At 33.5% G+C, this 13184-nt stretch overlaps 1 protein-coding gene across 5 annotated transcripts in view; it reads right to left on the bottom strand.

The window, feature by feature from the left end:
• LOC106624584 (glutamate receptor ionotropic, kainate 2) overlaps window positions 1-13184 on the bottom strand; it is a 1058023-nt gene that overhangs the window by 921892 nt on the left and 122947 nt on the right. The window lies entirely within an intron of this gene.

Consider the following 13184-nt stretch of genomic DNA (forward strand, 5'->3'; position numbering starts at 1 on the left):
TTTGTGAATTAGATTTCTCTCTCGCTCTTGAGCTTAAAGTTTTTTATCCAGTTTCTAAGTTTCAAATTGATGTTGTTATTTGCATATGTGATTTCATTTGAAATTATCAGCTTTTTACTTGTTTCTGTGAGTGTATCAACACCACAATCGAAACAGTTTTAATTTAATTTGTTTTAACTGTTTTAACTTTTTATTCACTTTTTTTACTATTTTAATTAAATTCTTTAACTTTTTAACAGTTTTAATTTTTTTAACTTGTTTCACTGTTTCAATTTAACAAACATGTTACCACTCGTCTTTTTTCTCGTTAGATTTTCATTTCGGTCACTTTATAAAACAGTTAAGTTACGTTGATTTTATGAAAATTCATTCTCCAAATTATTTTTTTCAACTTCTCTAATAGCGGATTTATTTTAATTATAGCTTCCATAAATTTCTCGTTTTAAACCGAACAATTATTAACAACTTTTATGACTTTTCGAATATTACCGCTCGTATTTTGATTTCGTGTGGTTCGTCCCGACTGCGCCAGTTAAGTAAAAATGTGTCTTTTATTCTTGTTATGTCGAATTTGAACTGTACTCTTGTCGTTAGAATGAAAAGCTTATAGTCTAATACAAGCGAATGGCGAGTGGAGTGGGAGATAAAATGAATGTTTAGTATAAAAGGATAAGGAAGATAATGGCAAATAGAGATTAAGAAGGTTAAGTGTTCGACAGCGTATGAAATATGATGCATAAGGTATGGGGAATAATTGGATACATAACGATATACATACATAACAATGACATGCAAATAAAAAAAATCCAACAATTATATATAACATATACTCTCCCATACAAAAAAGCATAAAATAAGTTTTTAAGTTTATTTTCATAACAAGTTGATCCCGCATTCGAAAAATATTATCCATTTTAAGAATTAAAAATTTCAATTAAAAATTCGAAGAGGCAAGAAGAAAGTCGTCCGTCTTTTCGGAATAATTGGTTGTATGGGAGATGTGTGATATAGTTGTCCGATTTTCTTTATTTTGATTGTCATGGTTATGCGTATGCTCGTAATAGAGAACAGTTCTGCAAAATTAAGTGCTCTCACCACTTCACCATAAGAACGATTCTTTAAACATTCGATAATTTCATTGACTAAAGGAAGCAAAGAAAGGCCGGTCTTTCGGAAATCAACAGACAGTAATAAGATAGTTCCACCGAAGGGTTCTTCTTTGTCGTTTAAAACTTGCATTGTTCTGTGCGACGCTTCGAGAATATTTGTAAGCCATTATGCACTCATCTCATATTATTACTGAACTTTTCCGCAACCCTGATATTCCGCTATTTTTTATCTTACATGTCATGTTTGGTTTATTATGAATGCATGTGCGTCGTTCTAGCAAAGTAGCCACAAACTGCCAAAACAACTTTCTGTTGTGATATTAAAAATTCCTTACCAGTTCTACATGATACGTTGAAGAAAAAAAAAAGCCTTGTTCAGTAGAAACAGTCAGTATATTCTATACACTTATGTGTACAAAAATTACTGTACTCTGGCAGCTGCTATGTGTTGTTATTTGATTTTTTGAAGTAATAAACTATTATCATAAGCCTTTATATTAATATAACCCACAGCGGCTGCAAGACTACAGTAAGTTTGTATATAATATAAAATATAAAATATGTTTATGCCCTCGCAAACTGTTGCAACAGAGTTTAATATCATCAAACAGTTATTTGTAACACCTAAAACTGATCGAGATAGATACAGAGTTATGTATGTATATACAAATGTTCCGGATGAAGAGACGAGTTGAAATCCGAATGCCTGTCTGTCCGTCCCTCCATGCAACCTAAAACTTGAGTAAAATTTAAGATATCTTGATGCAACTGGTTACACATGTTGCTTGGCACCATGAGAAAATCGGTATTGTAAATGGGCAGAATCAGATCTCTGCTACGCACATATCTAGAACGTCATTAATTGAAAAAGTGCCGTAACTAAGCCGCAAATTAAGATACAAAACTTTTATTTGGTACAGCGATCCATTTAGAGAGAGACACCTGTGGTTTGAAAATATTAAAAAGTGGGCGTGGTCTCGCCCTCTAAAAGGTTTAATGTATATATCTTCCAAACTTCTTAAGTTATAATAATCAAATGGTAACAAGACAAATATTTTTAACACCTCTTACGACTGTATGAAAAATGATGAAATCGAAACCCCACCCCGCCCCATATAATAATTTTGTTGAAAACTACTAAAAGTGCTGTTACTCAATAACTAAACTTGTCAGAGACATTAAACACAGTCCATGAAGACTAGGACCTCAAAAGCGTCAACTCAACCGAGGGTTGGCAATAAAGGGCAGGCCTAGAGCAAAACACAGTGAGGAGGGGTTGATGGGTCTATAAAGCGGGGGCCAAAGCCCATGAAAGACCTGGCTGCACGTCCGACTGGACAACGAAGAAAGAGGAATGGTTGGTTAAGACTACGGAAAAAAAGGAAAAAGGCCCAGCATACTATGAGTTGCTGCCGCAATTTACGTCTTCGGATCCGACATTCTCAAACCGGGTTGAAGAAGTGATTGCAGCCAAACGTCAGGCTTGATAGAGAGAAATTTTTAACATCCAGAGCGGCAGCAACGGCTAGCGAGATAGCTAAAATTCATTTAATCGCGACACTCATTGACCGGAGCAACCATCTTAAGTGCATTACTCAAGAGCAGGGGAAATAGAACTGAATCTGCGGGATGCTCTCTTTCCAAGATTGCATGGAGACCCAGGCACGCCTATGACAACTTTCGATGGGGTTGGGGTCAACACCCTTAAATTTAACGACGATCCTTCGCTACTTCAAGGACATTGTACTGCGGCTTCTCCTGTTGAGCCGATGGAAGATTAAAGATCGCTGCAGGTAACCAACATATTAATGAGAAAGAATCGCCAATATTGCATTTCTTAAGAAAGTGTTTATTTATTCATGAATGTCTATTTTCTCCCCTTCAAATTAATCACCCCTAGAAATAATGCATTGAAAGACGAGCTAAACACGATCGGAAAAAGAAGATTGGAAAACACGCTGGCAGAAGTGCATTTTATGTGATTAATTTGAAGGAGGCAAAATAGATATAATATTCATGAATAAATAAACACTTTCTAAAGAAATACAAACCACGTACAAACTTTTCGAGTGGAGCAAACAAGAACTGCTATACTAGTAAAGAAAGCGGTTGGTAAATGCGGCTACACACGACAAAGTATGAGGTAGTGAATATACCAAGTAAGAGGTGAGTCCTTAATAGACTTTATATATAATAAGTAACCTAGCTATAACTAACAAACTTATACTGGCCCTACTTCGATGAACATTCTTGCCACTTGTAACACTGAATACTAACAAAATAAACACTGTCGAAGATTAAAAGGTGTTTCCTGCACCATCGTTACAGTCAAAGCACCCGACTCCTTCTGGGCTACTACGTAAACATTTTGAAGAGTGGACTGGCTGCAGTGAAGAATTACTGGAAGAAAGATGAACATGTCGAAAGCACAGCACGCCTATTCCAAGGGCTTTTAGGTAGGTAGTTAAGGTGGATGTCTGACAACGCACCTAAATCTTTACGGACTCAGCCATATCTATAACGCCGAGACTTAGCTTCATCTTTAACATACACATAAATTTCCTCTTTATCAGAGTGTAATTGTAGGCTGATGGCTGTTGCGGCTAGTAACCGTTACCACGAATATTACTATATCCTAGAACCTGTTGCAGGTATATCGTGAAATAGGTTGTTAGATTCACTAGTAGGTCTAGATACTCTTTCACTAGTGATTTCGAAGTCGCTTGACTCCACAATAGTCCTCGGCATAGCTGGTGGATAAAATATACCATATAATCTTACGATTTATCTGGGAGAGAAGGTTTTCAGTCATATTAAAAGAGCGTGAAAGGCGCAGGATGGCGCGACTTGCCAGCCGAAGTTGCAACATCTACACATACTGATCAAAAACGTCTAATGCGCCAAAACTATATGCTCGGAGATGGATCTCAGGCAACCCTTTACGCTTCCGGGATACTGCGGTATCTGCCAGGCGGAAGTCTTTTTGGTTAGGAAAGAAATGGCAAAGAATGCAGGAAACAACAAAGAAGATCAATATTTACGTCGGTACCCAAGCGGCAATAATCTCACATCATATACCGTCAGAGACTGTCCTTAGAAACAAAGAAGCAGTGATATAGTGGCTATCAGAAAGCGGCTGCATGTATACTGAGTTCCGGGCCACAAGAGCATTCCGATCAACGAAATAGCCGATGCGATTGCCAAAGCCCAATCCGCTTGGCTACTGAACCAGTTTAGGAAATACCCAAATCACAAAAACTATACACAATGAAACTTCTAAAAGGGCTGACAGGCGGATTAGGGTGTGCTGGAATACCTTAAGGGCATGCAAGAACGCCAAGATCATGTGCAAGAACGCCGATAGAAACTACGTATGCTTTTTAGAAATGACTGCACAACCTATATATATATATCTAAAAGTTTTCGAAATGGGAATATGACTAGCCCTCAAAAACCGTATATAATGACATCAGTGTCTGTAACTGGTATTTATATGCCTGAAATTCAGAGAAAGTATTTCCATAATAATAGTACAGAGAAACACAGTGGAAGGGGAATTAGTAGTTTGAAAATTTTTAAAAATTGGGCGTAACCTCGCCTTCTAATAAACATCTCGCAACCTCCTTATACTATATCAACCGAATTTGCTCGGAACGAATCTTTTCGGCACTTCTTCCTACAATGTAAAATCTGGTGATAACCCCCTCACTCCTTATATGACAGTTATATTGAAAACTATTAAAGGTGCGATAACTCACTAAATAAATACGTCACATCCCAAATGATAAGGCCTCTAAGAAACCGTTTACAAAATATAAGAATTTCGAAATTCTGTTAGGCTTCATACCATATAGTATATCGGTGAATATGTAAGTTATCTTAACAAAACTATGTGTATTTGTAAACGTAATACTGGATATACTATAGCTTTATGCCGTGTGAAATCTGTCCGCGAATTATCCCATATCCCCTATACTACATATCATAATTTTCGTCATTCTAACATACTTTATTTCGAATATGTCTGTCAGTGTGTTAGTTACCTCCATAAAGTTGGGTGGAATCATGTCCTGGAGTACGCTTGAGTAATGCAGTCAGTCCAGATCTTCCTCTGGTTGATGTTTTCCTCACATACCCAATATATTGCATACAGCCGATATATCTCATTTGAGCTAACTAGGTTGATTCAATTATAAATATCTCGGATAAGAAGCAAAATATAAAAATGAATCTAAGTGGGTCTAAGAGTGTTAATAAGGTACCAAATTTGTTTGTAATTCATTATCGATTTCGTCGAAAAATTATTGTTGATATATTACTCAACATTTTGCAATATGAGGCTTTGCAACACCTGAAAGTATTTCTCGTCCTTCATCTGTGCAAATTGCGAGAGTATTTAACGTTCGGCTACACCCGAACTTAGCCATTCCTTCCTTGTTTAATGTTAAGTTTCGTCAGAACCTGAAAATATTTCACCGACTTTGAGCCACACAATTTGCGAGATTATCAAATGTTCAGTTACACCCGAACTTATCCCTTCTTTACTTATTCTATTTATGAATTGCTTTGACTTTTAACATAAAAATATAAAAAGTATCCCTTGTCCGCTTCCTTGTTCGATGTTACCTCCAAACCAATTTTCATCCAAATCGGTTTAGCCGTTTTTGAGTTATAAATAGTGTAACTAACACAACATGATAACTACGTGTCACATAAGGCGTGTTTTATTTGGCGATCATAAGTTGATAGCTAAATCGTTGACAAATAAAGCGCACTTACGTACTTTACATTATTACATATTTTCGCTTAAGTATGAATTGTGTTGCTTTGCGGAAAAGAACAGTGAACCGAAATTTAATTTATTTCAAAATGTCTGACTAGAGGAAAAGATTAGTTTAAACGGATTGTTAACATACCACACAAATATATTTATTTTGTTTATTTGAGATCAAGAATACAAATATATGTAAACAAAAGTTTTAAATATGTCTTATTTTTAACCCAATACCCATCTAGAATATAAAATTTTGGTTTATGTATTCATCTGTTAAAATAAGGTTTATACATACATAGTTATTGCCAACGACTTTATTTGCAAAGATCCAATTATTGTCAACGAAAAAAAAACAATCAGCTGGCAATGCCTCTAGGTTAATAAACAAGCTAAGATAGCTTTTGTTAAGTCCCATAAGACCGTATCATCGAGATCCGTATGCTCGTGTTCAAGAAACAATCGCGGCTGTTACATCGTCAATTCAGGCAAATCCAAGAATTTCGACTTGCAACTTATCGGCGCAACTTTGAGTTAGCAGACGGTCATTACAATGGATAATTTATGATCACTTAAACCTCTTTCCGCACAAAGTTTAAATAGAAAGCCGGTTTAACCCTCTATATTTGCATATTTGCCTGAGATTTTACCAAAAAAAGATTGAAATGGACGAAGAAGACAATAACTTAATAAATTGCCTGTTTATGTCTGATGAAGCCCATTTTGATCTAAACGGAAATATAAATAAGTAAAATTGCCGTATATGGAGTAAATCAAATCCAAAAATAATCCACAAGACGGAACTTCACCCAAAACAAGTTGTTGTGTGGTGCTGAGCTTCATCAAGGTGTAGTCGGGCCATATTTCTTTGAAGAAAACGGTGTAATAGTAACTGATAATGGCCACCGTTGTTTAAAGATGTTGAATTAGTTTTTTTTACCCACCCTATAGCTTAACGTGCTGGTCAAATAAAACACGCCTATTGTGTGTCCGCGGTAAACTCCTTAACTACTGAACTTCTAATTAAATTTTATATACTGTGTGATTTAACTTGAGAGATAACAGGTCACCTCCAACCTGCGGCCTTCACGGCCTGGACTGAACTCTGGATTTAAATTGGATATTGACTAGAATCTTTTACTTAAGATGTTTATTAGATATTGATAGAACCCTGGGCTGGTGGTTGCATTCCCACATCTTAGTATGGTGTGGCGAAACCCAGGACAGTTACTCGATCATCCTTTATTAAATAATTTATAATTACCTGCTTTATAAAATAATACCTGGTTTGTTTTAATAAAATCTTTCGCACGAAATAAATAGCATTTTCATTTAACTAATTAAAGCGATTCTAAGTGACGTAAGTGAAGTGAATATCCCAGTGGTGTATACTCCCCAATAAATTGAGTACGAAAATAATCATGGTCCTTCGAGCCTTACCAAAAGGGACCTTTGAATTTTTAATAAAACATTTTGTTAAGAAACACAATAAATAAACAGTGGTGACAAAAAATTTAAAAGACAAGACAAAGCACAAAATAAAACAAAAACAAAACACAGTGCAGTGCCGTGAAGTGAAGTGCAGTGGCAAGCAAAATAATATACATAAATAAAGAAAAAGTGCGTGTAGCCTTAAAAATAAAAACAACAACAAATTCAAACAAACAAAAAACTCAAATCGGGCGCGAAATGTAAAAGCATCTTAACAATAAAACATAAACAAAAACAAAACAAAAGGGCGCGATCCCTCAAACATATATACATAAAAGTGTGTCCTTCAAAAAAAAAAAAATACATACATATATAAAGCGATTTTAATGAACAGGAACAACTTAAAGCGTTTGCGAAACTAAAATAAGCGGGCGCGATCATAAACACAACAATTTAACACGCATAAGGAGCTAGCCAGCTGGATGCCGAAGAGGACAGACACTGTAACAAAACGCAGAAGGCATAAAGGCAGCGTATAATACATACATATGTATGTACATTCATACACCCTCCACAAAATACCCTACAGAATCAAAGTGAGCGTATTCATTCCACTTTTATTTATTTTTGCACATATGTTTATAGAAAAGATACAATTTATCTTTATATAAACTTCAATATTATTTGTATATGTATCCACATACATATTATATAACATGAATAACAAGAAATAATAATTTTTTGTTAATATACGCTTACCTTCGTATATTTACCCACACAAAATTAAACACAAAACAATATATATAAATGAAAGTAAACATACAAACATATATATATGCATAATTTAATGCAAAAATATACATACACATAGCCAATAAAGTCTGCGTTCACCCGACACATTTTTTTAGGTGAAGTAAAAACACAATTGAACTTAAAAACATAAAGAAGAAATACATGCAAAAAATTTTAACTGATTTACCTATTTACATTGTGTTTTTACTTCACCTAAAAAATGTGTCGGGTGAACGCAGACTTTATTGGCAATGTGTATATACTTATTCATAATACGTACATATATTCGTATTTATTATTTATACATATAATTGACAAACGCAAAATATATCATATATATTAACAAGCGAAATTTAGAAACTGGTATATATGGTACATATGTGACGAATACAAATTTGCACATTAAAATATTAACCTATAGCCAAGCCGGTAAACTACGTGCGCATTATCAATTCTATATTCCCGCTTTATTCGTACCACGAAAGTAATACGCATATTTAACACACGGCATACAATCTGCCTATGCTTATATAAGTTAACACAGCAGTTTACACGGTCAGCCAATTCTCACCATCGGTCAGTAACTTGAAATGAAACCGACCAATTGTTGACGCTGCATCAGCGATATTAAGTTGACGACTCCACACGCTCGTCCGATCGACTGTTGACGCCGTAACTTTAGGCAACGTGACCCGGTACGAACTTAGGTTTAATTTAGAGTTAAGAAATTAATTATATTTAGTCTTAAAATAACATCAAAATAATAAAGACCCCCATGCGCCAGGAGGCTAGTTATAAGTAAGCACCTAATATTAAGAAATTGTCTAAGCATTTAAATAAAACAAAGTAAGAGAAAAACTGTAAAAGAAAAAATATTTAAAGGAAAAATTTTAAGAATTTAAAAGGTATTCTGTTAAAATTTTCTAAGCATTTAAATAAAACAAAGTAAGAAAGAAACTGAAAAGGAAAAATATTTAAAGAAATAAGTTTAAGAAATTAAAAAGTATTCTGTTGAAATTTTCTAAGCATTTAAAAAAAAAGTAAGAAGGAAACTGAAAAAGAAAAATATTTAAAGAAACATTTTAAGAATTTAAAATGTAATCTGTTTTGCGAATTACTATTAATTAAATTAAAATTTAAAACATGTATATTTACTAACCCTAAATAATACATATAAATAATAACAGGCTCGTACAGCCAACCGAAATTTTATTTATTTCAAAATGTCTGACTAGAGGAAAAGATTAGTTTAAACGGATTGTTGACATACCACACAAATATATTTATTTTGTTTATTTGAGATCAAGAATACAAATATATGTAAACAAAAGTTTTAAATATGTGTTATTTTTAACCCAATACCCATCTAGAATCTAAAATTTTGGTTTATGTATTCATTTGTTAAAATAAGGTTTATACATACATAGTTATTGCCAACGACTTTATTTGCAAAGATCCAATTATTGTCAACGAAAAAAAAACAATCAGCTGACAATGCCTCTGGGTTAATATACAAGCTAAGATAGCTTTTGTTAAGCCAATATAATTATGATGGCTAAGTCTTCCATACATAATAATCTTTCAGTTTTTTAAAAATGAGTACCTGGGATACCGAAAAGAGGGTTTGGAAAGTGCAGCGGCACCATACTTTGCAGTCCGTCTTTTCCGCTCAAAGAGAATTCAAATGGGGTTTAGGCGGCACTCCCCCGAGTAAATGGACCATTATGAGGTTGGTAAACATGTTTTCCGCATCTAAAAGTATAATAAGAAGACCGTACCATCGATATCCCTATGCTCGTGTTTAAAAAACAACCGCGGCTGTTACATCGTCAATTCAGGCAAATCCAAGAATTTCGACTTGCAACTTATCTACGCAACTTGGAGTTAGCAGACGGTCATTACAATGGATAATTTATGATCACTTAAACCTCTTTCCGCACAAAGTTTAAATAGAAAGCCGGTTTAACCCTCTATATTTGCATATTTGCCTGAGATTTTACCAAAAAAAGATTGAAATGGACGAAGAAGACAATAACTTGATAAATTGCCTGTTTATGTCTGATGAAGCCCATTTTGATCTAAACGGAAATATAAATAAGTAAAATTGCCGTATATGGAGTAAATCAAATCCAAAAATAATCCACAAGACGGAACTTCACCCAAAACAAGTTGTTGTGTGGTGCTGAGCTTCATCAAGGTGTAGTCGGGCCATATTTCTTTGAAGAAAACGGTGTAACAGTAACTGATAATGGCCACCGTTGTTTAAAGATGTTGAATTAGTTTTTTTTACCCACCCTATAGCTTAACGTGCTGGTCAAATAAAACACGCCTATTGTGTGTCCGCGGTAAACTCCTTAACTACTGAACTTCTAATTAAATTTTATATACTGTGTGATTTAACTTGAGAGATAACAGGTCACCTCCAACCTGCGGCCTTCACGGCCTGGACTGAACTCTGGATTTAAATTGGATATTGACTAGAATCTTTTACTTAAGATGTTTATTAGATATTGATAGAACCCTGGGCTGGTGGTTGCATTCCCACATCTTAGTATGGTGTGGCGAAACCCAGGACAGTTACTCGATCATCCTTTATTAAATAATTTATAATTACCTGATTTCTAAAATAATACCTGGTTTGTTTTAATAAAATCTTTCGCACGAAATAAATAGCATTTTCATTTAACTAATTAAAGCGATTCTAAGTGACGTAAGTGAAGTGAATATCCCAGTGGTGTATACTCCCCAATAAATTGAGTACAAAAATAATCAAGGTCCTTCGAGCCTTACCAAAAGGGACCTTTGAATTTTTAATAAAACATTTTGTTAAGAAACACAATAAATAAACAGTGGTGACAAAAAATTTAAAAGACAAGACAAAGCACAAAATAAAACAAAAACAAAACACAGTGCAGTGCCGTGAAGTGAAGTGCAGTGGCAAGCAAAATAATATACATAAATAAAGAAAAAGTGCGTGTAGCCTTAAAAATAAAAACAACAACAAATTCAAACAAACAAAAAACTCAAATCGGGCGCGAAATGTAGAAGCATCTTAACAATAAAACATAAACAAAAACAAAACAAAAGGGCGCGATCCCTCAAACATATATACATAAAAGTGTGTCCTTCAAAAAAAAAAAATACATACATATATAAAGCGATTTTAATGAACAGGAACAACTTAAAGCGTTTGCGAAACTAAAATAAGCGGGCGCGATCATAAACACAACAATTTAACACGCATAAAGAGCTAGCCAGCTGGATGCCGAAGAGGACAGACACTGTAACAAAACGCAGAAGGCATAAAGGCAGCGTATAATACATACATATGTATGTACATTCATACACCCTCCACAAAATACCCTACAGAATCAAAGTGAGCGTATTCATTCCACTTTTATTTATTTTTGCACATATGTTTATAGAAAAGATACAATTTATCTTTATATAAACTTCAATATTATTTGTATATGTATCCACATACATATTATATAACATGAATAACAAGAAATAATAATTTTTTGTTAATATACGCTTACCTTCGTATATTTACCCACACAAAATTAAACACAAAACAATATATATAAATGAAAGTAAACATACAAACATATATATATGCATAATTTAATGCAAAAATATACATACACATAGCCAATAAAGTCTGCGTTCACCCGACACATTTTTTTAGGTGAAGTAAAAACACAATTGAACTTAAAAACATAAAGAAGAAATACATGCAAAAAATTTTAACTGATTTACCTATTTACATTGTGTTTTTACTTCACCTAAAAAATGTGTCGGGTGAACGCAGACTTTATTGGCAATGTGTATATACTTATTCATAATACGTACATATATTCGTATTTATTATTTATACATATAATTGACAAACGCAAAATATATCATATATATTAACAAGCGAAATTTAGAAACTGGTATATATGGTACATATGTGACGAATACAAATTTGCACATTAAAATATTAACCTATAGCCAAGCCGGTAAACTACGTGCGCATTATCAATTCTATATTCCCGCTTTATTCGTACCACGAAAGTAATACGCATATTTAACACACGGCATACAATCTGCCTATGCTTATATAAGTTAACACAGCAGTTTACACGGTCAGCCAATTCTCACCATCGGTCAGTAACTTGAAATGAAACCGACCAATTGTTAACGCTGCATCAGCGATATTAAGTTGACGACTCCACACGCTCGTCCGATCGACTGTTGACGCCGTAACTTTAGGCAACGTGACCCGGTACGAACTTAGGTTTAATTTAGAGTTAAGAAATTAATTATATTTAGTCTTAAAATAACATCAAAATAATAAAGACCGGGGACGCGTGACCCGGTACGGACTTAGGTTTAATTTAGAGTGACGAAATTAATTATATTTAGTCTTAAAATAATATCAAAAGAATAAAGAACCCCATGCGCCAGGAGGCTAGTTATAAGTAAGCACCTAATATTAAGAAATTGTCTAAGCATTTAAATAAAACAAAGTAAGAGAAAAACTGTAAAAGAAAAAATATTTAAAGGAAAAATTTTAAGTATTTAAAAGGTATTCTGTTAAAATTTTCTAAGCATTTAAATAAAACAAAGTAAGAAAGAAACTGAAAAGGAAAAATATTTAAAGAAATAAGTTTAAGAAATTAAAAAGTATTCTGTTGAAATTTTCTAAGCATTTGAAAAAAAAGTAAGAAGGAAACTGAAAAAGAAAAATATTTAAAGAAACATTTTAAGAATTTAAAATGTAATCTGTTTTGCGAATTACTATTAATTAAATTAAAATTTAAAACATGTATATTTACTAACCCTAAATAATACATATAAATAATAACAGGCTCGTACAGCCAATAAAAAAAATAAGAACGGAAAAGAACTGTGAACCGAAATTTTATTTATTTCAAAATGTCTGACTAGAGGAAAAGATTAGTTTAAACGGATTGTTAACATACCACACAAATATATTTATTTTGTTTATTTGAGATCAAGAATACAAATATATGTTAACAAAAGTTTTAAATATGTGTTATTTTTAACCCAATACCCATCTAGAATCTAAAATTTTG

This window comes from Bactrocera oleae, chromosome X, assembly GCF_042242935.1.
Source record: "Bactrocera oleae isolate idBacOlea1 chromosome X, idBacOlea1, whole genome shotgun sequence".
In the NCBI taxonomy this organism is placed as follows: domain Eukaryota; kingdom Metazoa; phylum Arthropoda; class Insecta; order Diptera; family Tephritidae; genus Bactrocera; species Bactrocera oleae.